The 21,510-nt window shown below is 41.1% G+C and overlaps 1 long non-coding RNA gene across 3 annotated transcripts in view; it reads left to right on the top strand.

Annotated features, from left to right (window-relative positions):
• LOC120510828 overlaps positions 1-21,510 on the top strand; it is a 169,757-nt gene that overhangs the window by 133,476 nt on the left and 14,771 nt on the right. For all 3 annotated transcript variants that reach the window (XR_005629602.1, XR_005629603.1, XR_005629601.1), the window contains 3 exons: positions 4,050-4,165; positions 20,321-20,421; positions 20,622-20,818. This is a non-coding gene — a long non-coding RNA (uncharacterized LOC120510828). The remainder of the gene's footprint in view (positions 1-4,049; positions 4,166-20,320; positions 20,422-20,621; positions 20,819-21,510) is intronic.

Here is a 21,510-nt window from a genome sequence, read left to right as displayed (position 1 = left end):
AGAAAACATGGTACACCAGTATTTGCTCTCTTTTGATATGTTTTCAAGGAGGGAAATCCAGGAGAAGAATGAAAAGGTGAAAATTCCAACACCAAAAAAAACTAAACCAAAGAATCCTATGCTGTGACTCATCATTAATGTAAATGTCAGGGCCTAAAGCTCTGCTTTTTTCATGTGCCTGGGTGCAGAAGGGTGAGGTGCCCTCTGAGGATGATTTTATCTTTTACTTTTGAGTCTGAAGATCTTGAATGTGGTTTGGCAAGTTCATAAAAATACTGTGATGAAGTTGAGTTGCCATCTGGAAATGATACATACAGAGATGTAAGAAAGCTTGAGGAGAAAACTGCAGATGCTGGAAGAAGAATCAGCAGTGCACATGAATGAGGTTAAAAATTGCAGACAATTAGCTACAAGATGACTCCTACTAAATAAATCATCAAAGACTTGACTACCGCTTCCAGGTTTCTACTGTGATATCAGCTCATTGGAACAGTCAAAAAGATGTTAATTTGGCCAAAGTTTTAGAAATGTGCTATTCTTGTTTGAATTAACAAATCAACCAACAAGGCCAATCTATACTGTCTTGCCAAGGCTATAAAGCTTCTAGGGAAGCTATTATATTTAATGCTCAGGATCAAGGGCCCCATGATATGCAAAATAAGCCTCTTTGTGTTAAATGAAAGCTGCACAGGAAAGAAAACCTGAGATTGTCATGGAATTTCACATCTTGTTTCAGCATTCAGTAAAGTGCTTTGGATGTCCAATTTAATATAGAAGCACATTTTTTTTTCTGTATGCCTCCACAGACCAGGCCTTGCTCTGTTCTCATTTAGTTTAATTCAAGACTCAAAATAAAAAGAAAATATTCCAATTGCTTCCAATAGGCATCCAGTCAATCTTGTGCCGTGGTTTTACGTAAATGTAAATTCAGTGCTAAGTTCCTCCCAGGAAAAAGAGAGGTAAGTGGTAGGAGTCTGCACACTTCACTTTCCACCCCCCTGTTATTTGCTGCTGACACAACCTATCCTTTGGCTTGGCAAAAACTTCTTAATTTGTCTGGTCTATCTGCAGGGCTGACTGGTGTAAAAAAAATGCCCATCTCGACCTTCTTTATTGCTACATCGAGGCAGCTCACTACAGTTGTACTCTTTTCTACTGCTTGAGATTTACTTGTGTCCCTGGTGTGTTGTGATAAGCCTCTGAATGGCAGTGCTGTGAAGGTTTTGTTCTTCCCAAAGACTCTCCTGAGGTTCAGTGAAGGCAAGTAGGGTTTGCTTGGGTTTAAAGGTAAATTGTGTATATCACTATGATAAAGGGAAATATGCAAAGTGTTGGTTGATTTTAATAGGAATTTGCAATATTTGACTTGTCACAAGGCCAGTTGGTATTTTGTGGACTTCTGACATTGCTCATAGCAGGAGAACCTCACCCCATGGTGATGCCAGGTCAAGGCCTAGTTATCACATACATGCAATTTAAACCATCTTCAGAATTAGTCTTAAGTCTTACTATCACTTAGTAGTATAAAATAAAAAACATGATCTGAAAAACACTAGAGAGAAATACTGAAGTTTTGCACATCAAAAAGGCTAATTAGAAACTCTTTTCTTTTATAACAAATAAGCCAAGCATATTGACATTAATTATAGGAAATACTCAAGGTTTGGAATAATCTATTGAAGAGCACAGATGTATACCAAATCCTATGCAAATGAGTGTGTGCAACTGTTCTTCAGGTAACACATTTAATTATAAAAATAAGCTGTGTGTTCAGGTTTCTTTTTAAGGGGTAGAACATCACAAATTAGGTTTCTATCTCTTCCTTGCTCTTACTGAACACAGTGAGGTGGTTATTTCTGTGGTTATATCTGTTCATCACAGCCTAACATGCATTCCAGGGGCTTGGAGCAGATTCTTCCTGTACCTGAATAAGTAGGAGTTCTGTTTGCTTTAGTACTAGTAATTCTGTAGTTGTTCCATCAGCTTTACTGAAATTGGATCACTGTAACTAGCAGCAGAATTTGTTCCCTGGTGGTAAAATTCCTTTGGTTTCAAAAAAGCTAATGGAATTCATAACTGCTTTTGTATTTTTCAGTCTGTGTCCCAGAACTGACTAGTGGCATTGGTTTCTTAAAAAAATACTATGACTACAATTTGCTACATTGCCCATTAGTTTTGCCAGTAGAGACTCTTAACAGCCCTGGGAAGAAAATTTCACATATTCCTTCTTTTACCCTGTCCGGCTGCAAAGAAATCCTCTTAACTTTTGATGGCTTTACTTCATGGGGGAAAGGTTCTTCCCTGTCAGAGCCATGACAGGTGGGCTCAGCAAGCTGAATCATCCACCCCAAATGCTCCTTCCATCTTACTCACTGCCTCCATACAGATGAAAGATGCTGTGCTTTCCAGGTCAAATCTCATTAATGAATCTCCCAAATACTTGTCTAAGCATACTCCTCAAATTAGATGTCTACCTGTACTGTGGCCATTGTAGATTATCACCCAGCTGGGGCTGGTAAACTTCCTGAAGCCTGCTCTACAATCTCCACACCATCCTGCAAATGTCAGGGCTTAGCACTTTTGCTCTTAGAAACACCCATCTGCAAGGGCATATGTTGATAGGGAATTGGTTGCTCTCTCCCATCACTAGTAGAGAATATTGATGTTGCCATTGCTGGTTCAACTTCTTCAATTCTCCCAATTTTCCTAACAATTGTCTGAACATTTCACAGGTGTGTCCAGAGCTACTGTGTCAGCAAAAGTTCTAAAAAGCTCATGGTAAAGTGTCTGCTTTCGCCTCTCAGATTCAAGCTGATTAAAGAGCTTGAGGAAAAGTGCTGTGGGCAATAAAGAACAATGAAGATCATTTAAATGAGCTGCAGAAATAATTTCAGATCGCTAAAAAGTAGGAAAAAATGATTGTACTCTAACATTAAAACAGGAATCTCTATATACCCTCAAGAATTGTCAACAACTAGCCTCCAGTCTAGCTTGAAGATTTTGGTAATCTCACTACATGCTGCCCAAGTCTGAACAAGATTGCCTAGGCCAAAGGTACATAACACTGTCCAAACTTCAGTATCTGGCCTGTTCTTACACTTCTCCTTCTGAACATCGACTACTGGTAATTATCAGACATAAAATATTGGAATAGTTGGATTTTTTCAGCCTTGTGTTCTTGATCTTAGGTTTTTCTGTTTACCTGATTTTTAGTGAGTCTGAAAAGGAGACAGCTTCTGTCCTAATTGCACTGTGATAAGGAAAACCTGCAGTTTTTACTGACCCTGGTCACCCAAGGGCATCCTTTTACAAAGTGACACCTCTGACACATGGATCCATGTTGACTGACATGATAGATGCAGCACTTGTAAAAGAAACCAGCTTGGAGTTGCATATCATTTAGTGGCAACTAAATGCAGAAAAGAGTTGCAAGAGTGGGAGCAACAGGAGATTGTCAGCTGGTCGTGAAGTCAGAGGGAAAGTTTTATATATAATTTCATCTATTTGAGAGGCAGATGGTTCTGTTAGTAACTATTCCTTACATATAGATCAGACTTCTAAAGACCTTCCTACGTCTGCTTTGGATAAAAGTACATAAAAAAACCTGAACCCATGAGCTTTCACCTTCAATGTGCAGTCAGTAGATTAGAAGGAAAAGAAGCTGTTACACCTGTGAAATTAAATTTCATTCAAAGATAGTTTAGGCTTATAATGAAGGTGAAATTTCAAAATATTGTGTGATATCTGTACAAAGTGTATTGATCTGCTGTCTAACATTTTTTGTTCTTGCTTGAAATCTAAAATAAAAATCACTTCCTACCAGGTCATATAATACAAGTACATTATTGAATTCTGACTGAGGCAGTGTTGCTCAGAGATGGGGGGCCCAGTCCTGACCTTGTGGCATGGGGTCAGGAGGATTTTGCAGGATGTGACACAGGCAATTCTGACTTTAGGGAAAGGTGAAGGAGGTTGGCACCTACCTTAGAGACAGATTACAGGCAGCAAAAAAGCCAAGTTACAAATGAAAACTTTCTATTCCTTTCTAGCACTACTGGTCTTCTGATGAAATTTTCAAAATTTGGGATAAGTGGCAAATTCTTCAGTGAATCCAAGGGAACCAGATTATGGATGGTCAGCTTAGCAAGAGAAACCAAGGTACCAGGTAAGATGATAGCCCTGTGGGAGAAGAGATGGAGGGGTGAGGCAGGCTGGCTCATGGAGGTGATCTGACTGGCAGCAGGGCATGCAGGGGAGGGAGAGACTGCTGCCTGCCAGGATATATCCAGAAGCCAAAAAACTGATGCTGAGGAGTGAGGTGCTGGAATCATCTGTCTGAAAGGAGAAGGGCAGAGAAGGAGAGCAGTAAAACTTTGGGGTTAGCATTGTGGGTGGCAGAGGGAAGAAAAGGGCTCCTCCTGCACCCACCCTGCTTCTAGGTAGGGTGACCTGGCCACAGCTCCAGGAATGAGGGGAGTTCATTGTCTCTGAGTTCATGACATTATTTAAAAAAAAAAAAAAAAAAAAAAGGAGAGAAGCCTAAATCTCTTCCTGCTTGACTGGGCAAACAAGACAAACAAGAGCTTAACAATGAAGGGAAAGTCTTTCTACCTTCCCCCAAAAGCAGCTAATTTTCAGCCAAAGGCTTTACCTGGGGCTTTTCTGGAGGCCACCTCTGCCCTGTGGGTGACATCCCTGTCTCTGCTTGAGCCTGGCAGGGCAGTGAGAGTGCCAAGCACCTCTGAGCCATGAGGGGGGTATTGAGGAAGGAGGGAGCTTTGTGCCAGTTAATTAGCAGCACTTTGGTGGTTCCTGCAGCCCACGGTAACCTTCACAAGACCTGCAGAGAAGGCAAGATATTTGGGGATATATGGTTGAGACTGGAAGTAGATTTATTTGAGCTCTTCTTTCTTTGAGCATCGAGTTCATTGTTCTTCCAGCTCCCTTTAGAGACTGTGCCATCAGCTGTCCAGGCTGGGCAGCCCAGAGTCAAAAGGAAAAGAGCCTTTTGCCCATCACTGTCACATAAATCAGAGCCCAAATCTGTAAAATGTGAGAAAATGAGAGATTCGATTATCCATATGGATCACTCTGGATTTATTCCAGATTGCTTCATTAATAGCAATCAAAGACATCACTTTAATGGATTTTTTATCCTCAAAATTATGATCATGGAGAATTTGTTCTGGCTATTGGTTTTGAAAAGGCTTTTGATTCTCTTCAATAGCCTTAACTTATTTCAGATTTAGGTAACAGTAGGATTTGGTCTTAAATATGTTAGATAGGTCAATCTCCTTTATTCAAATCCACTGTTATGTTAAAACTAATGACCACAGTTTGAAGATGATTTATATACTGAGGCTTAGACATGAGAGTCTTTTTTCTCTGATACTTTTGCTGTTACAGAGGAGCCTTTGTTTTGGGAGAAGTCACTGTTTTTAAGGGAAAAGTCAGTGATGTTTTCCATTTTGCCCTTACTTGGAGGATATGTTATTTTTTTAATGAAGATTTTCTTTAATGAAGATTATGCTGGAAGTCACTGAATGATGTTCATGTTTCTTCTTTGTTAATTGGGGTAAAACTCTTAAAGCCATTAGGTGATTTAAATGTAGCTCTATTTCAGCAATATCCTTTATTGGATCCCCCATTATCCTTTAAACATCTTGGTGTGCAAGGGGATAAAATTAGAATGAATTTGTTTGCTTTAAATTGCCAGCCTCTGCTTGATAAAACTATTAGCTATTTAGCTAATTGGGCTGCTCTTCCATTATCATTAATTGGCAGAATTGATACAATTAAAATGGGGGGTTTATCCAAAGTGTATGTGTTTTTTCCTAGGTATTCCTATCAAGTTTCCTATCATGTTCAGGGAGTCTTACATTCTGCAATTAGTTTTGTTTTCAAGGTTAGAGGTAAATTCAAGATTGATTTTGAAACTCTGAAAGCTTCTTACAGAGTCAGCTGGACTGACTCCTGCTAATTTTGTTGCTAGTTTTGTCTGCCTCGGTGCAACGTGTTTTGTGATTTAGGCAATGCCCAGCCATTATGGGGCTGTGGGGAGCGTGGGGCGGTGCAACCACGGACTGAGCACACCCGCTTTGCACAGGGTCAGGGCTTGTCCCAGGCTGTGCCCAGCAAGGTGCTAAACACCCATTTTTCCCTGGCCCACCAAGTATTTTAACACAGCCAGAACTTTTAAGCACGCAAGCCCAGTGACGTCAATTAGCTTACTCATAGTAATAAAGTTAAACAAAGGCTGCACTTGGCTGGGGCCACAGTAATCATCACCTTGTCAGTTTGAGGCTCCCACCGAATCCATTGCAAGGGAGCACCACTTTCCACTTACACCTTGGCTGGCTCTCAGCTGGTGCTGCTCTCCCTGTGAGCAGGGCAGGACCCTGAGTTTGGAGTTCTCTCTGCCAATCCCTGGCTCCTGTGTGCAAAGCATCAAGAAACTGCACCCTCTGCTCCTGCCATCCCTGGTGGACATGCCATCCCTTTTAGGCTGCTAGTACAAATCGTGCTTCTCCCTTCAAACGCTATGATTCATGTCAGCCATTAGCCTCAAATAAATGAATGGGCTGAAGAAAATTAAAACCAAATCACACTTCTGTCAAAGGGAGGTCTTGTTGACAAGCAGGGCCTCTATTGCCAGAATTAGTCATCTGGGTCTGCCTTTTGCACCAGAGACTATGAAAACGAGAGGATGATTAATTGGGCAGGACCAGGAGTATGTTGCCCCTCTGCTACAGCTGGCCAGTGGGGGCAGTTTCTAAATCACACCATGAGGGCAATAGTGACATCACTGACCACTACCATTACCACTGCTTCATTTTCACCACCATTTTATGTGGTGCTGGGATACCACATTTGTTCCTCACCACCCAAACATGCCCTTTTACCGTGGTTTTCTTTACCTTATCTTGCAAGCCATGTAGAGCTGAGTCTATGGCCTTTTAAAGCTGCTTAAAATAATTTCTATCTGTAATATAAAATAGTTTTAGGCAAAATAATTTTTAAAAAATGTTTTGTCTGTGAAATATGTGCATATGTAACAATATATAATTTTAACTAAAAAAATCAGGCTCTTTCCTGTAGTCATGATCTAGTACGTGTGTAACATGTTTGAACACTGGAGCAAACTTGATGCAATGCTGCCCTTCTTAATTCATTTGAGTCATTGTCATTTTAGACTATACCAAAGTCATTTCATGAAACACATCATGCTTCATGGGTTAATCCTGATTTAGCTGTGACGCTTTGCTTTTGGGTATTATCTAAATTGTTTTGCCCGTCTCTTCCTCATTCATTTTGTCTGTCATGAATATCATTCTACATGGATTTCACTCATACATTTATTTGTATTTAAATTATGCATCTCTTTAAGGAGATAGACCCATCAAGTGATACAATACCTGATGGCACAAAGAATGAGGCATTGTTTACTTTTGCATAAAAAGCCACAAAGATGGAGCACACAGTTTATAGGATACTAATGAATTATTTGGATGGTTGATCTTAAGTCAGACTCAATCCAGCTAAGCTTGGTAGCCAATGCATTTGAAATGTAATGGATAATAGTCCAAGAGTCAAATATATTGCAGGTCTAGCTTGCATGGGTTGGCCCTTATGGACAGCCTTATTGAGGCACCTTTGCTGTGAGTGGCTGGGGAGGTGCCTCATCACAGGCTCACGGGCTGCCTTTTGCCACGCCGGGGACAGAGGCTGGCCTGCTGCTCTAGGCCTTGCACACTCCTTCTGGGGAGACAGAGAGCACCTGAGTCTCTGGGGTCACAACCTGGCATGTTTCATGAGGACTGAATGAATTCCCTGGAATGAAAGTCACTTTAGGCTGAGGGGCCTGTCGCAGCTCCCTCAGGAAGAAGGAGTACTCCCACAGTGCAGTTAGAAACCCCACACTCCCACAGACTCGCCATGACTCAGGGAAAAGGAGGAGGGAGCAGAAACAAAACCCTTAGAATGAGGACTACCTCACAGCACTAAATTCACTGATCCTGTGTTGTTTATTTTTCTGAATTAATTGCAATCACACTGGGTAAAACTCAAGTGAAGGAGATGAGTATCAAGCCCAGGCAGAGCAGAGGAGCTGCACTGCAGGAGCCAGTCCTCCCTGTGCAACCTTTAAGGTGTATTAGGGCTAAAACCACCTTCGTGGTGGCGTTGCTGTTTATTTGCTTCCATATCAGCTCCGAATTTGGCTTATTGTCACCAGTAAAGTGTCCAGAATAGGGGACATCCTGGGTTGAAACATTACTGTGACATACAATGCCTCCTCCTCATTTGAAAGTAGAGATGTAACTGTATGTCATTAACTAAGACAATAATAAATTAATACAATAGCCAAGTAATAGTGCTGCAATGCTTTCATGTATGAATTGGAATGTGAACACTGAGCTTTTCATTTCATGGTTGAAAAAGACATGAGTTGACCCAAATATTAATTTCTGTATTTCAATAATTTACATATTATGGGTCAATAATCATTTCTTGCACAAATGACTTTTCAAATGAGAAACAGTATATTGGAATGGTTTATCATATTTACAAACATCTCATTGTTTTCCTAACTTAGCACTTAGTATTTAAAATATACTGGACAAGATATTGTTTGCCAAATACAATACAAAACTGGGTCATGTAAAATTCAGATACTATTTTCTTTTACTCTTATCCATAATTTATAATATTCATAAACCATGGAGTGGCAGGCTGTGGATGGATGGAATGTAGGAGAATAGAGATAGTGATGAAGGTAATCTCAGCCCTAAGGAGTTACAGCTGTGCTAATTATCAAGAATTAAGAACAGGCCTGCCCTTAATAGGCCACAGCTAGATCTAATTAGGGTGGGTATTGTAGAGAGTAGGTTGGCTGGTCCAGAAGTTAGTTGGTGTTTGTTGGCAGTGCTGTGAGGAAGAAGGAGTTAGTACTGTGAGGATCTGCCCATGAGAAATCACCAAGAAGGTATGGAATTTTTTCAATAAGATGATAACAGTAGGCCTCTGCCCCTGGCAGGCCCACGCCCCCACTTTGGAATGGGCGTCGTTTTCCAGCAATGGTTTAGGAGACCTGACACCTCTTTCTGCTCTTTCCTGACCTTAAAAATCTCACTCCTTTGAGCAGCAATCCCTCTGAAGATCCAGCACTGTCAGAAGAACTAATGGTGGGGGTTTTGAGAAGTTTATTACATCCCAAGATTTCTTTACAGCATGCAATGACGTCCAACAAAATGCCGAGGATGTTTTTTTCAATTACTTTGCAAAGCTAAAATAGTATAAATAATCTTGATTTTTGCTTACTTGTATTGAATTTAGCCCATCATTCTGGGCTGTTCATTGTTTCATTATATTCTACCCCTTTATTAGCCAATATATCCCAACAGAAACCTTTTGTCTTAGAGTAAATGTCTTCAAGTGTTCAAGTACTGAATTAATCAGGGACTAGTGCAACATATATATGCTGCCCAGGAAGATGAATTTATACATCTGCCTTTTTCCCTAATTATAATTCCAGAGGTTGAATGTCAACAGCATATGGGTATATCCTCAAAGAGGCATGGAAACACACACATACAGGCACACACACTGTACATTAATCTCTCTTGGCTTATCTGTTGCTGTCTTTAATTTGTATACTTCAAAATTGAGTGGTGAGGTCATTTATTAGACTGTTTCTGTGAATTTTATGTAGTGATAAGAAAACAGTAACATGCAATTTGTTTTTATAGGACTCACTTTTGTAAGTATGATCTAATGGTTTCTTCCTTTAACTGAACAGTGAGGAAGAGGTGATTTCAGAGCTAACTAAGAGTTAACTGGCTATGTTTCAACTGTCACCATTGTCTTAAATCTACATAGAGAGTGGAGAGAGCCAGAGAGGTATAAGTACAGCAGGACACTGGGAAAAAAAATGTTTGTAAGTAGAAATTTCTTCTCGGAGCAAATTTTTTCCAGTTTGTCTTGATTTTTTTCTTTCCCTATTTTTTAAACACAATGTGTGATGGAGACGATTGTTATTATCCAAAGGACCTGACTTGCTGGCTCACTGCATCTCTGTTTATGAAATGCCATAACAAAAGTGAGCTCACGCTTGTGTGCTTCCAATGCGTGATGTTCCTGTGTGCCAGATGGGCACTTTCATGACTGTATGAGCGTGGATTATTTCATTTCCTACATCTGGGACTCCAAATGGCTGCACAGAATGCCACAGGAGAGAGGAACAGATCTTCAGCTGGGGAAACCTACCTTCACAGGGGAACCAGCTACATCAGAGGGGACGAGGCAGAAAAGCCCCGAGTGATATCTGAAAGTTCACATAAATCAGGGCCATAAGGGAAACCTTTAGAACCAGGAACAAGACAAAAATAAACAATAACTAATGTTGGATGTCAGCTGTGCAGAGAGGGGAGGGAAAATAAACCATAAGCAGTTTCTTGTCTGGCCACAGAAGATGTGTTTGGAATGCTGTTTTGTATTTCAGCTCAGAAACTCTGCTGTGACCTTCAGATATTGCTGGGTATTACAAGTTCTACAGATAGCCAGAGAGAAATATTCCAAGGAGAGATGGCATATACTGTGCCATGCTAGTTAATGTTGTGTGTGTATAGCTCACAGCCTGTTCCCAAACTGTGACCGGGCAGCATTGTTAAAACAGTGTGGAATCCTACAGTAATAGTCAGGAATGCTAGTTAATCATAATGCTGTTGTAGGATTTGGGATAATTACTTGTTTGTTTGTAGCATAAGAGTGCTTTCTTTTCTTTTTTTTTTAAGCTCGAAACAAGGAGGGCAGATCCTTAGTATAGTGAGGATCTGGCTCACTACACTTTTGCAGACTATGTTGCATTTCAGAGCCAGCAAACGGGAGGAGATGGTGAGAAGAATTAGCTGTAGCAGAAAAAAATATAGTTAAGTCAGTGACTTTCTTAAGATGAAAGAGAGCAAACCCCCAAAAGAGAACAAATGAAAAAAGTAATAAACAAAAAGAAAGTGAGAGCTTGTGACACAAAGTAAGAAAAATAAACAGCAGTTGATTTAACTATTTTGCATAAGATATTTACAAACCACAGCATATTACTGTTTGCTTTATGCATTTTCACATCCTGCTCAGTTTAAAGCAGTAATTTTCTGCAAGGACAACAGAGGGAAAAAAAAATGCTTTACGCTGCTTATATTAATTACATTTTTTCATTACCCGTCATGTTTTCTACAGGCTTGTGTATTATTACTGTAAAATGTAATGAAACAGAAAAAGAAAAAAAGAATGGACTTCTGGGAAATTTTCCAATTCTTGAAATGCAATGTTAATTGAGTGCTATTTTTAGGTCATCACAGATAGAACTGAACCCATTGCCATCAGAGCATAGAATGGGGACAGCCCAGGTGCAACACAAACTGGGTGAGGGAATCAGTTTCTGCTAATGGAGAAAAGGAGAGAAACTGACTCGTCAGAAGGGTGGGTTTGGGGCAGTTTCTATTTCTTCATGTAAAGTTCTCAAAGCAGAAATGGAAGAGAAGGGTACAAAATTGGCAGGGATCCAGGACCCATGCCCAACCATGCTCGTTCCTGAAGGAGATCCACTGGCTCCTGAACCAGGAGGGCAGAGTAAATGAGAGGCTCTGTCTGGTTTTGTGGCTGACTTTCAGCTCTGGGAGGGAGGGCACTCTGAAAGCCGACATGAAATAAAGTCTCCTCAAAATGTATCAGAAATCCCTTTAATTTATAGATCTCTTAAAAGGCTGCCAAAAAATCAATTATTTTAATTTGTATATAGTGTAGCCATGGACTGATTCAAGTTCTTTTGAAGTTTTTTAAACAGTCATTGCACAAAGGCATCCTCTTTCCCATATGCAAAAAAAAAGAGAAAAATTAATTGAAAATCAGAATTTCTCACAATCACTTTGATTGGAAGAATAGTGCAATTCAGATGGGATTCTGCAAGCAAATCTGAGTCCACTCGCTCAGTCTGTTAACTGTATACCTTTACTGTCAGTCCCAAGAATCAGTGTAGCTCTACTGCTCCCTTTATTATCTGCCTCTTCTCCCAAAGAGTGGAGGGAAACTGAGCCAATAACAGGGGAAATAGTTACTGGCACTTGGGAGTGGTTGGAGCTTCCCTTTGAAGTGGGAAATTGTCAGTGTGCACTTAGTGGAAACTGAGCCAATAACAGGGGAAATAGTTACTGGCACTTGAGAGTGGTTGGAGTTTCCCTTTGAAACAGAAGTGGGAAATTGTCAGTGTGCACTTAGCAAGGACAAAAATCACAGAATCTGCTGGGTTGAAAGGATCATCAAGTCCGACTCCTGGCCCTGCACAGGACACCCCAAGAGTCACACCCTGTGCCTGAGAGTGTTGTCCAAATGCTTCTTGAGCTCTGTTAGGCTGCTGCTGTGACCACTGGCCTGGGGAGCTGTTCCAGTGCCCAGCCACCCAGTAGTCACCCTCTGGGTGAAGAGACTTCTCTCATGAAATGACTTCAGATCATTCCCTCAGGTCCTGTCCCTGGTTACTGGGCAGAGATCAGTGCCTGCCACTCTTCTGTCCCTCATGAGAAGTTGTGACTGCAGTCAGGTCTGCCCTCAGTCTCCTCTTGCCCAGGCTGACCTCAGCTGCTCTTTATATGACTTTTCCTCCAGACACGTCACCATCTTCATAGCTCTCCTATGCACGATCTCTATTAGTTTTATATCCTTTTATATTGTGGTACCCAGAACTGCACACATCAGTCAAAGTGTGGCCACACCAGTGACCTCTGTGAAAGAGAACATTCCACTTGCAGGAGGCCCATCTCCACAAAGCTGTTCATTCTCTGTATAGCACTGCCCTGCCATAAAAGCAAGAGCCTTACCCAAACATTTCAGAAGGCATTCTAAATGCAGAGTAGCAAGTTTTGGAACAACTGAGATTAACCCAGCTTTATACCTGCTTTGGCCTCATCTCAAAAAAAAGTCATGATCAGGTGGTAGAATTACCAAGCCACATCTCTTTGTTTTATTGTTAGTGGAGATTTGCTAACCAGCCTCTAGGTATGAGACAATCCTCCACCCATACTGACCCAGGCCATCATTTTTGGCAGGATCCTAAACAAAGACACTTAATCTCCCAAATTCTCAAGATGATCTGGGATTTTTTACTTTGGTACAAACAGCTTGAATTCTTGCCTTTTCTTTATTCATCAGAAGGGATTTTTATAACAGACCCCTAACAAGGGTCTGTTAGTCACTTGAGGGTCCAGGCTCATCCTTTTTTCAATCTCAGCTCAAGAATCCTGACTGTATCTAAGGGCCACAAGAAATACAAGGCATCAGTAGTGTTTGCTTGAGTGTGGCTCTGCTTGACCTATGCAACAGCATGTGCATCAGGTACCCATCAAGGCACTTCAATTCTCTACCCTTCCCTTAAGTCACATAACCTGTGACTTAATAAAAATACCCCCTCGGTGTATTTGATGTGTCTTCCCCCCATTCTGCAGCAGATATGGCAATGGTATGTAAGTGTTATGGATTTGTCTGGCAAAGCTTAGATGGATTAAAAAAAAGCAAAGCAAAACACAAACTGAAGGGTTGGTTTGCTCTCCAAACATCTCTAGTACTAAGACAAAGTGATAAGTCATAAATATAAGCCAACATGATTTTCACTTATCTGACACATTGAATTAAGGCTGTTGTGCTCACTTACAGCAAAATTGACAAACACTTCCTTTTAGGAATGCTGCATCAAAGGTATTAACAAGGCACACACTGTCCTGCACTCGCACATAAGGTGTGTGAACTGTGATATTCTTGTTGCAAATCAAGACAGAAATCCTGCTCCTTCTGACTTCTTCTTGTCCTGCCTACAGCAGTGGTGCCAAGCATTTGGACTTCATTTAGTCAAGCCAAGTGGCCCCAGCCTGTTGCAGCCTCACCATGGGCCTTAGCTCATTATTGGCTTGTCAGACTAATACTTCATCAAGACCAATCTCAAACCTGGCAGCTACCCCTACATTTGTATCTCACCATGACAGAACCCTTTTTACGTTTAGATTAGAGTTATTCCTCTTTGCTAGGAAATTGATCTGGATCCACAGCCCTCCGATTGGGAGTCACAATATTTTTCCATAAAGAACCTGTTTTTGTTCTTTCAGAATGATTCGTTTTTCCTTAGCAGCCAAAGTTGTTCATATAGGCTGCAGTCCAAAAATAGCAGGGCTGCTTTGCAGGCCAGAGCAGGTAAACTTTTTTTTGTAGCAGGATGACAGGAGCAAGTTGGAGAGTATAGAGGGAGCAAAGGGAGCCATGAAACCCCAAAGTCTCCTGAAGCATGGGCAGCCTGACCCAAGCCAGTTGGATCCACGACACCACCCCTAGGGAATGGCTCCCATGTGAGCCAGCCCCTTCACTGCTCCAGCTGCTGAGGAAAGGGCAATAAATTTGTTCATTCCAAGTAAACTCATTGCATAAACCAGGAAGTCAGTATCCCAGTGGCAATTCAGACTTGAGATAATGCCTTGAGAGACAAGCAGCCACTGGTTTCCATGGGAATTTTGCCATATCTTTCACCAGGACTAGGATTTAATCTATGGGAATTTTCATTTTTTTCAACTTGATTAGCTGGCACCTGTCCTCTACTGAAAGACAGTCCCAGTGCACCTGAAGAATTGTTGTAATAAGCTGGTGAAGGAGACTTTGCAGGATGGACCTGTGGAGGCTGCAGTCATTTGACTGGATCAATAGGTGGGATTTCATCAGAGAGAAGGGGTTCAAACGTCACTTTGAAAATTTCACTTCAATGTGTTCATTTTCTGTTGCAGCTGTGTTGGGAATGGCCTGTAGATTCAAACTGTGACTCAGAGCAGGAGAAATGAGGAGCCATTAATTCTTATTTTAAAAAATGCTATTCTAGGCCATAGCCCTAACATAAATGAATTTGGCATGTTCAGAGTGAACCATCACTTCCATAATGAAATCAATGGATATAAATTCAGCTTTGGTCAGATGAGGCCTCAAGCTTGCAGACCATGCATCAAATGTTTATTATTGTTGTTATGATTAGTGCTTTCCAAGAGTTCATTGTCTTGATCCAAGGAAACAGTAGGCAACAGTGCTTAAATATGTTTCAGGCTCTGGGATTTTCAAAAACCCTTGTGCTCTCAACTCCCAGTGACAACATGGAACCCAGAAGCTTTAAAAATCTGAAGTAGGTACTGATCTGTATTAAGGGGAGCTCATATATCTGTGGAAATCTGCCTCTAATTTATCCAGGAGCCCTGTTGTTGTGGGTCACATTAGGGACCATGAACACTTCACCTGGCACTACTCTGCAAACTCAGCTCCTTTGCACGGCTGTGGGTAAAACAAGAAGAAAGATGTATTCTGACTCTCAGCTAAGAGGAAGATGCCATAAGAAATGATGCGTTAGCCAGGATGTTAGAAGAGGCCATTGTATACATCAGATGCAGAACTCAATTAGCTAGGGTAATTACAGTTTCTGATTTAAAGGTTTCTGCAGCTTATGAAGCTTCCCACCCTTCTTCTCAGCCTCTGTGCTGTCCCTGCTGAGGGTCTGCACTGCTGCAGGTGAAGAGGCCCATCTAGACAGCATGGCCTGCATGCACAGGCTCGAAGGCTTTGGCTGCTACAGTATTGGCACCCAATCACATCACAGCCAGGATGACTCAGGTGCTAAACTAGCTGTCCATGCTCACACATGAGCCTTTTTAAAAGAAAATGTGCGTGGACCAGCTCCTGAGTACTTCTGTAGATATGCCAGCACATCACCTGTGTGGTCCCCTTGCAGTCCTCCTTAGACTGAATTTGCAAGTAGGCTGTGTTCTCACCCAAGAGGATGGACATTTGTCATCTAATTGATTAAATCTGTGTTATCCAAGAGGGTGTTCCCAGCCAAACAGTGAAATGCTTCCAGAGCATTCCAAAACAAATCCCACAATGACCTGTGCAGCACCCACACAGAGCTGCTCTGACCCTGCACTCCTGCCAGTCTGGGAAGTAACATGGGCTTCGGAGCAATCACCTCTGGGCATCAGATTTTGTAATAACAGGAAAAGGTAGCTAACTCTCCACTCCCTTTTCCTTGTTGTATGGTGTGAAATGCTGCTGAAGCCAGTGGAGTTGCACTGCTATAAAACCAGATACAACAGAGCAGGTAAATATCTCAATATATCTAATATTGATAAAGTTCATAACGTCAATGCCAACAGAGTCCAGAGCAGGACTGGCCTCATGGATTTGCCTCAGTAAATTGCCCCTTATCACTATTATTTTCATCAGGTTTTTGTTACTTTGTCATCTTCCTGGGTATCATCAGAATAAACCTTATCTTCCAACTCCTCAAACCCAAGCATATCCCTCTACGTTTTGGGGTTGGGATAAAGAGTGCCATGCTTAAATTATATCCTTTGAAATGGGGCACTTTGCACAAAAGGCCTACCAAGTTCCCATCAGAAGAGTTAGTTGAAGACTGGGAGAATGGAAACACTGGCTGCAGCTAATTTCTTTTTTTCTATTTGTTAACCCACTTTGTCCAAACGCTATGAACATTTGGTGCATTTAGTTCTAAATGTGCCAAATTCTCCTTTAGGGAAAAATTTCAAAAACCTAAAATCATCTCTTTAGATCAAATTCATTGCCTGAGCTCAAAATTATTCTTCTCTACACAAATAAACCACACACACATACTTGTGTGCTTTGTCTGCACTGCAGGAATTGTCCTGGGATAGCACTGTGCTGTCTGTGGAGCCCTGCTAAAAAGCCTGGCTTTCTGATAATGAGAGAGAGCTGCAAATATTAACACATCGTTGTGGGCAGTGGGAAGCAAGAATGATTATCCCAGAATATAACAAATCCAAAAATAAATTGCCTTCATTTTCACCTATTGCACACTGATGGGGGTAAAACAACTTTAATTAGTGAAACAGGACAATAGCAATGGAATTGGCTTGGTCACAAGATTTTTGCAGGATGACACTGATGGTATTACTATCCAACTTCAAAGATTTGGAAAGATGTGTCTGCTAACACTGGAGAATAGAAACCTGTTTTTCATCAACTAGGCTGGCCTGACAAATTAAGTCTGTGGAGTCATTAGATTAAGATAAGAGCTTATCTCCTAGACTGACATTTATTCAGAGGTTTTTATGCTGCTCAGCTAGTAATTAGTGCAGTTGAATTTTTAACACTGCTTTGTCCAATCATTTGACAAATTTGAAATATATACGGTTTTGATTTAAAAAAACCCACTAAAATACAAGAATACAATATTATTAGCTTGGAAAGGTTTTAAGAAGGGCTGAGATGATGCTAAAATCTTCAAGGAGGTCAGAAGTGCTTCTGCTGTTGACTCATTTCCATACACAGATTAAGAGGCTCCATAAACTAAATTTTTAGGCACTAAGCAGTAGATATGTGTAGCAAATCAGTAATTTCTTTCATGCCCATCCATTTTGTAATTCTCCTGCTTTAGAGGGGCAGGAATATGGTGCAGGCTGTGGCCCTGCTCGTTAATGCTTGTCTGCCTCCTTCAGCACTCAAGTTAGGATTTCAGGGGGGGGCAGTTTCAAAAGGAATCTTCTCTCATACGGCTGATTTCATGGGATAAAGTTTATTTTTCCTGTCCTAATTTTCTTGTAATAACATTGTTCGACAGTAAACCAATGCATTTTGGACACATGTTTTTAAATTGCTTTAGACGAACTAGTATCACTTTTTTTAAACAGTTCATTTTGAGTAACTGAAGATCAGAATTGGATTAATAATTAGTGATTAAATGGATGATTATTTGTTTATGAGCTTGGACAGTTTGTTACAGCTCTATCCTGTTAGAGCATTTGTTTTGTCCAAAGTGCAGCCATCTCAGCATCTGTAGTTGTTACCTTTAGAAAAACACAGACTAGAGGAGTTCATGGTAGTAAATTGTGGTTCATCCAGCTGCTTTAGTTCTGTGATTACTGGCTTTCACAAAAACAACAACAAAAAAGACCGCTGGTTTACATTTTACACTGTACTGCCAAAACCCCTGAACTCTGTGGGCTGAGGCCAGGGCCATCAGCTGCAGAGGGTGACACATTGTCACTCACCTGCACTCCTGAGCTTGAAGCAGCAGTGGTAGAGTAGGACACAGGCTCTCAGGCTGACTGGGACCAGGATCTGCATGCTGCTTTTCCATGTCCCTTTCTCTGGGTTTTCATCTCATTCATATAGCCCCAAAGCATGAGAGGAGTTTTAGCATCTCATAAGTACAACAGGTTTTCTATGGTTGGAATGCCATGAATGGGAAGTAAGGCATGAGTCAGGAGGTTATTTCAGATCTTTGTAGAGCCAGGAATAAAACCCTGCTGCTCTCTACTTTCTGAGCCAGACCCTTGACCTAGACCTGCCCTGACTCCTGTTTCAATGCAGATCGTTTCAGCCCTCTGTGTCTTTTAAAGTCCTTGATACTTCCCACTGGAGATGTGAAACCCTATATATTTTGTATATATTTCATATATGTGTAAAATTCAAGCTGTGTGGCAATCTCTGCCATTGGACATCCCACCATTCCTGGTCTGTCGGTAAGATCTCAGCTTGTGGTCAGGAGTGCCTAGAGGTAGATATGGAGACAATATTTTTCCTCATAAAATTGCTTGTAAATGGAAAAAAATTTGCATCAAGCTGAACCACTTGCATCAATTCCCCAAAAGCTTGAAGTACTGTTTTGCTCTCTAAATTTTAGCTGTTACTGCTGCCTTTGCTATCAACCAGGTCAAAAATCCTACATAATTCCCCATATATATCTCACTTCCCAGCAGAGAAAAATGAAACCCCTTCCTGGACCTTGGATGAGCGTGAGGAAAAGACCCAATTTCTGAAGCCTCTAGAGAGGAGCAGGGCCTCAACAGAGGGAGAAGGAGGTATTTAAATTTAAGCTTCCCAGGATTTGTGGCAGCAGCATCCCTATTTTCCTATATTGTTTTACTTTCTTGCCTTGTGCACAGCTATGTTGTGCACTGCTGCAGAAGCTGGATAGTGTCAGCACTACCCTGGCAAGCTTCGTCTGTTGAGCCGTTAGACTAAAGGGGAAAGTTGCTGTCACCCAGACACACCAAAGAACCAAAGAAAGACTTCTCCTCTGGGACAAAACCCCAGCTATGTGAAACTGTTAACATCTCCTTTTGATGGGCTGGACATTACAGCATAGAGGTGTCTTGATGTTGTCTGTCACAGCTGTCTATCAGCAGTGCTGCCTCATGGGGCAGTTCTCTGGCCTCACAGCCTTTTCAGACCTACCCTGATGCCACCATCCTTGTATAGTTCCATGAGACATAGCACTGACTTGCCCTTTTGCCTTCAGCCAACAATTTAAAGACGATTGCTGCTTGATGGTGCATGTAAATAAATTAATAGTCTTTGTTCTGGCCAAAGTGTCTTGAGTCTGAGACCTTCACTGGCCCCACACAGAAAGCCAAGGATTGACAGAAGCACTAGCAAAAGAGAAGTCCAAACAGGTCAAGGGAAGGGGCATTGCAGACTAATAAAACCTGTTACTACACAGAGAACTTTGCTCAACTTCTGATGGCAGAAAAGACAGCCTAGACTGGCAGGTAATTCTCCCTGAAAATAGCAGAAATCAAGGTTAGACAACATATTTATCCCAGATTACTTAGAAAATATGGAAATACTGTAAAAAGAGAATTGGAGATTTTACAGAATGAAGGTGTCATTGATGGCAGTAACAGTACAACAATGCTTTACTCTGCCCTCCACTTTTCAGTGTCCTGCTCTCAGGTTGATGGTTGCTCTTCAGCATTTGACCAAGGTCAGATAGGTGAGAGAGAATTTTTTCTGAAGTTTCTAGTGTTCCTAATCAATTTTTAAAATTATAGTAGAGGGCAATAACTTTTTTTAACTAGCAAATATATTTTTACTGTCACCAGAAAATGGTGCCTGTGAACTTGGATGTTACTCTGATTTTTTATGACTGTTTTTGGCTTCTAAGTTTGGGCTAAGGGGTAGCCATGTCCCAGAAAAAAAAAAAAATACTTGCCCTTTTTAACCAAATTTCATAGGCTGAAATTTATCCATGGTCAATGTTTCACAGTACAGTAAATTATGCAGGAGGTTCCACACAAACATCCTTTACTCTCAGAAATTAAGGTGAGCACTCAGTAGTACAAGTACATGGTATAGCCATCCAGTTGTTAGGGTTTCCTCCAGGAATTCAGCACTTTTCACAAATAACTGCACTTTACAGTTTCATAACACAAATGCTGTGACCCCACAGGACAACCACAAAGGTAGGGTAACCGCCTTTCATTCTATTTTACAGGTACTTGAGAAATGCAAGCTCAAGGCAGGCTGTGAGGAACATCTACACTTAGAGAAGTCTTTCTGGAAAGCCAATGGAAATTATTTGCTCAAATATTAGTGGTAAGTCAAGCAGTCAGTGGTCAATGCAGCCATTGGGTTGGTGGGTTCCCTTGCACCATGTTAAAGTCTCTCTGCAATAGCCCAGCCTCTCCCCAGTTTGTTTTTCTGTTGTATGTTTTTCATTAAACCCTTTGCTGTGACATGCCATTGCCAGTGTGCCAAATCCTAAGCAAATCATATCCTCTGTTCTTCTGTTGCAGATTTGTGAGATAATCTATTATAGATTAATCATTTCAGTCTTATGGTGCAATGTCAAAAATAAATTTGGGTTATGAAGCTGGAGGGGAGCCACTTGGGGGTCGTGTGTTCTCACTGATGCTCCTTATTTGACTTTGAAAACAGCCTCATGACGAGATTTTTGAAGCTGATTGTTACCCCATGGAATCCAAATCACAAGGTAAAAATGCTGTGGAGTAAGTTTTCATCTTCACAAATATCAGCTCAATGTTGAACTGTAAACGATTTTCAAGCTATTGCCTTCCCTCTCCTCACAACATGAAAGATATCTGGGCAGATCCATTACATCTCTTTAGAATATAAGATGGCAGAAAAGTAAACAGAATAAAATAAAAGCCAACCCCTTTTAAGGACTTAATATTTGCTGGAGATGGAGGTATCCAACACAGAAAAATAATACAGGCCAGGAACACAGCCAAATATACTGTAAGAAAATAATACTTTGCATAATTTTGGATATTCTCTAACATTTTATAAGATCCCAAGTGTCAAACAGTGAGTAATTTGTCTAATACTGCAGTTCCTGTTGCCCTCCCAGCTGAATCACAGTAAGTCCTTGGTGTTTCCAAACCAGAGCAGGGGTTAGTGCATACAGTCACTCTCCTCCTTAGCTTCCTGTTCTCTTCTGCAGGACAGAAAGATCCACAATCCTCTCTGAATTAGGTATGAACTAAGAAATGAGACATTTGATTCTATCTGTGCTGCTGTGTACCATCCACCTAGACAGCAAGGCTTTATCCTGCCATCAGTTATTGAATGCAGACCTGCAGTGACTTCATGACATGCTTTACCTTCCAAGGGATGGCAGAATATTGTGGGGAATACAAGGAATGGAAAAGCACAATTTTTGTT

Source organism: Passer montanus, unplaced genomic scaffold, assembly GCF_014805655.1.
Source record: "Passer montanus isolate IOZ18808 unplaced genomic scaffold, ASM1480565v1 scaffold60, whole genome shotgun sequence".
NCBI classification, from domain to species: domain Eukaryota; kingdom Metazoa; phylum Chordata; class Aves; order Passeriformes; family Passeridae; genus Passer; species Passer montanus.
Note: the sequence above shows the minus strand (reverse complement) of the source record. Positions and strands in the feature narration are given on the sequence as shown.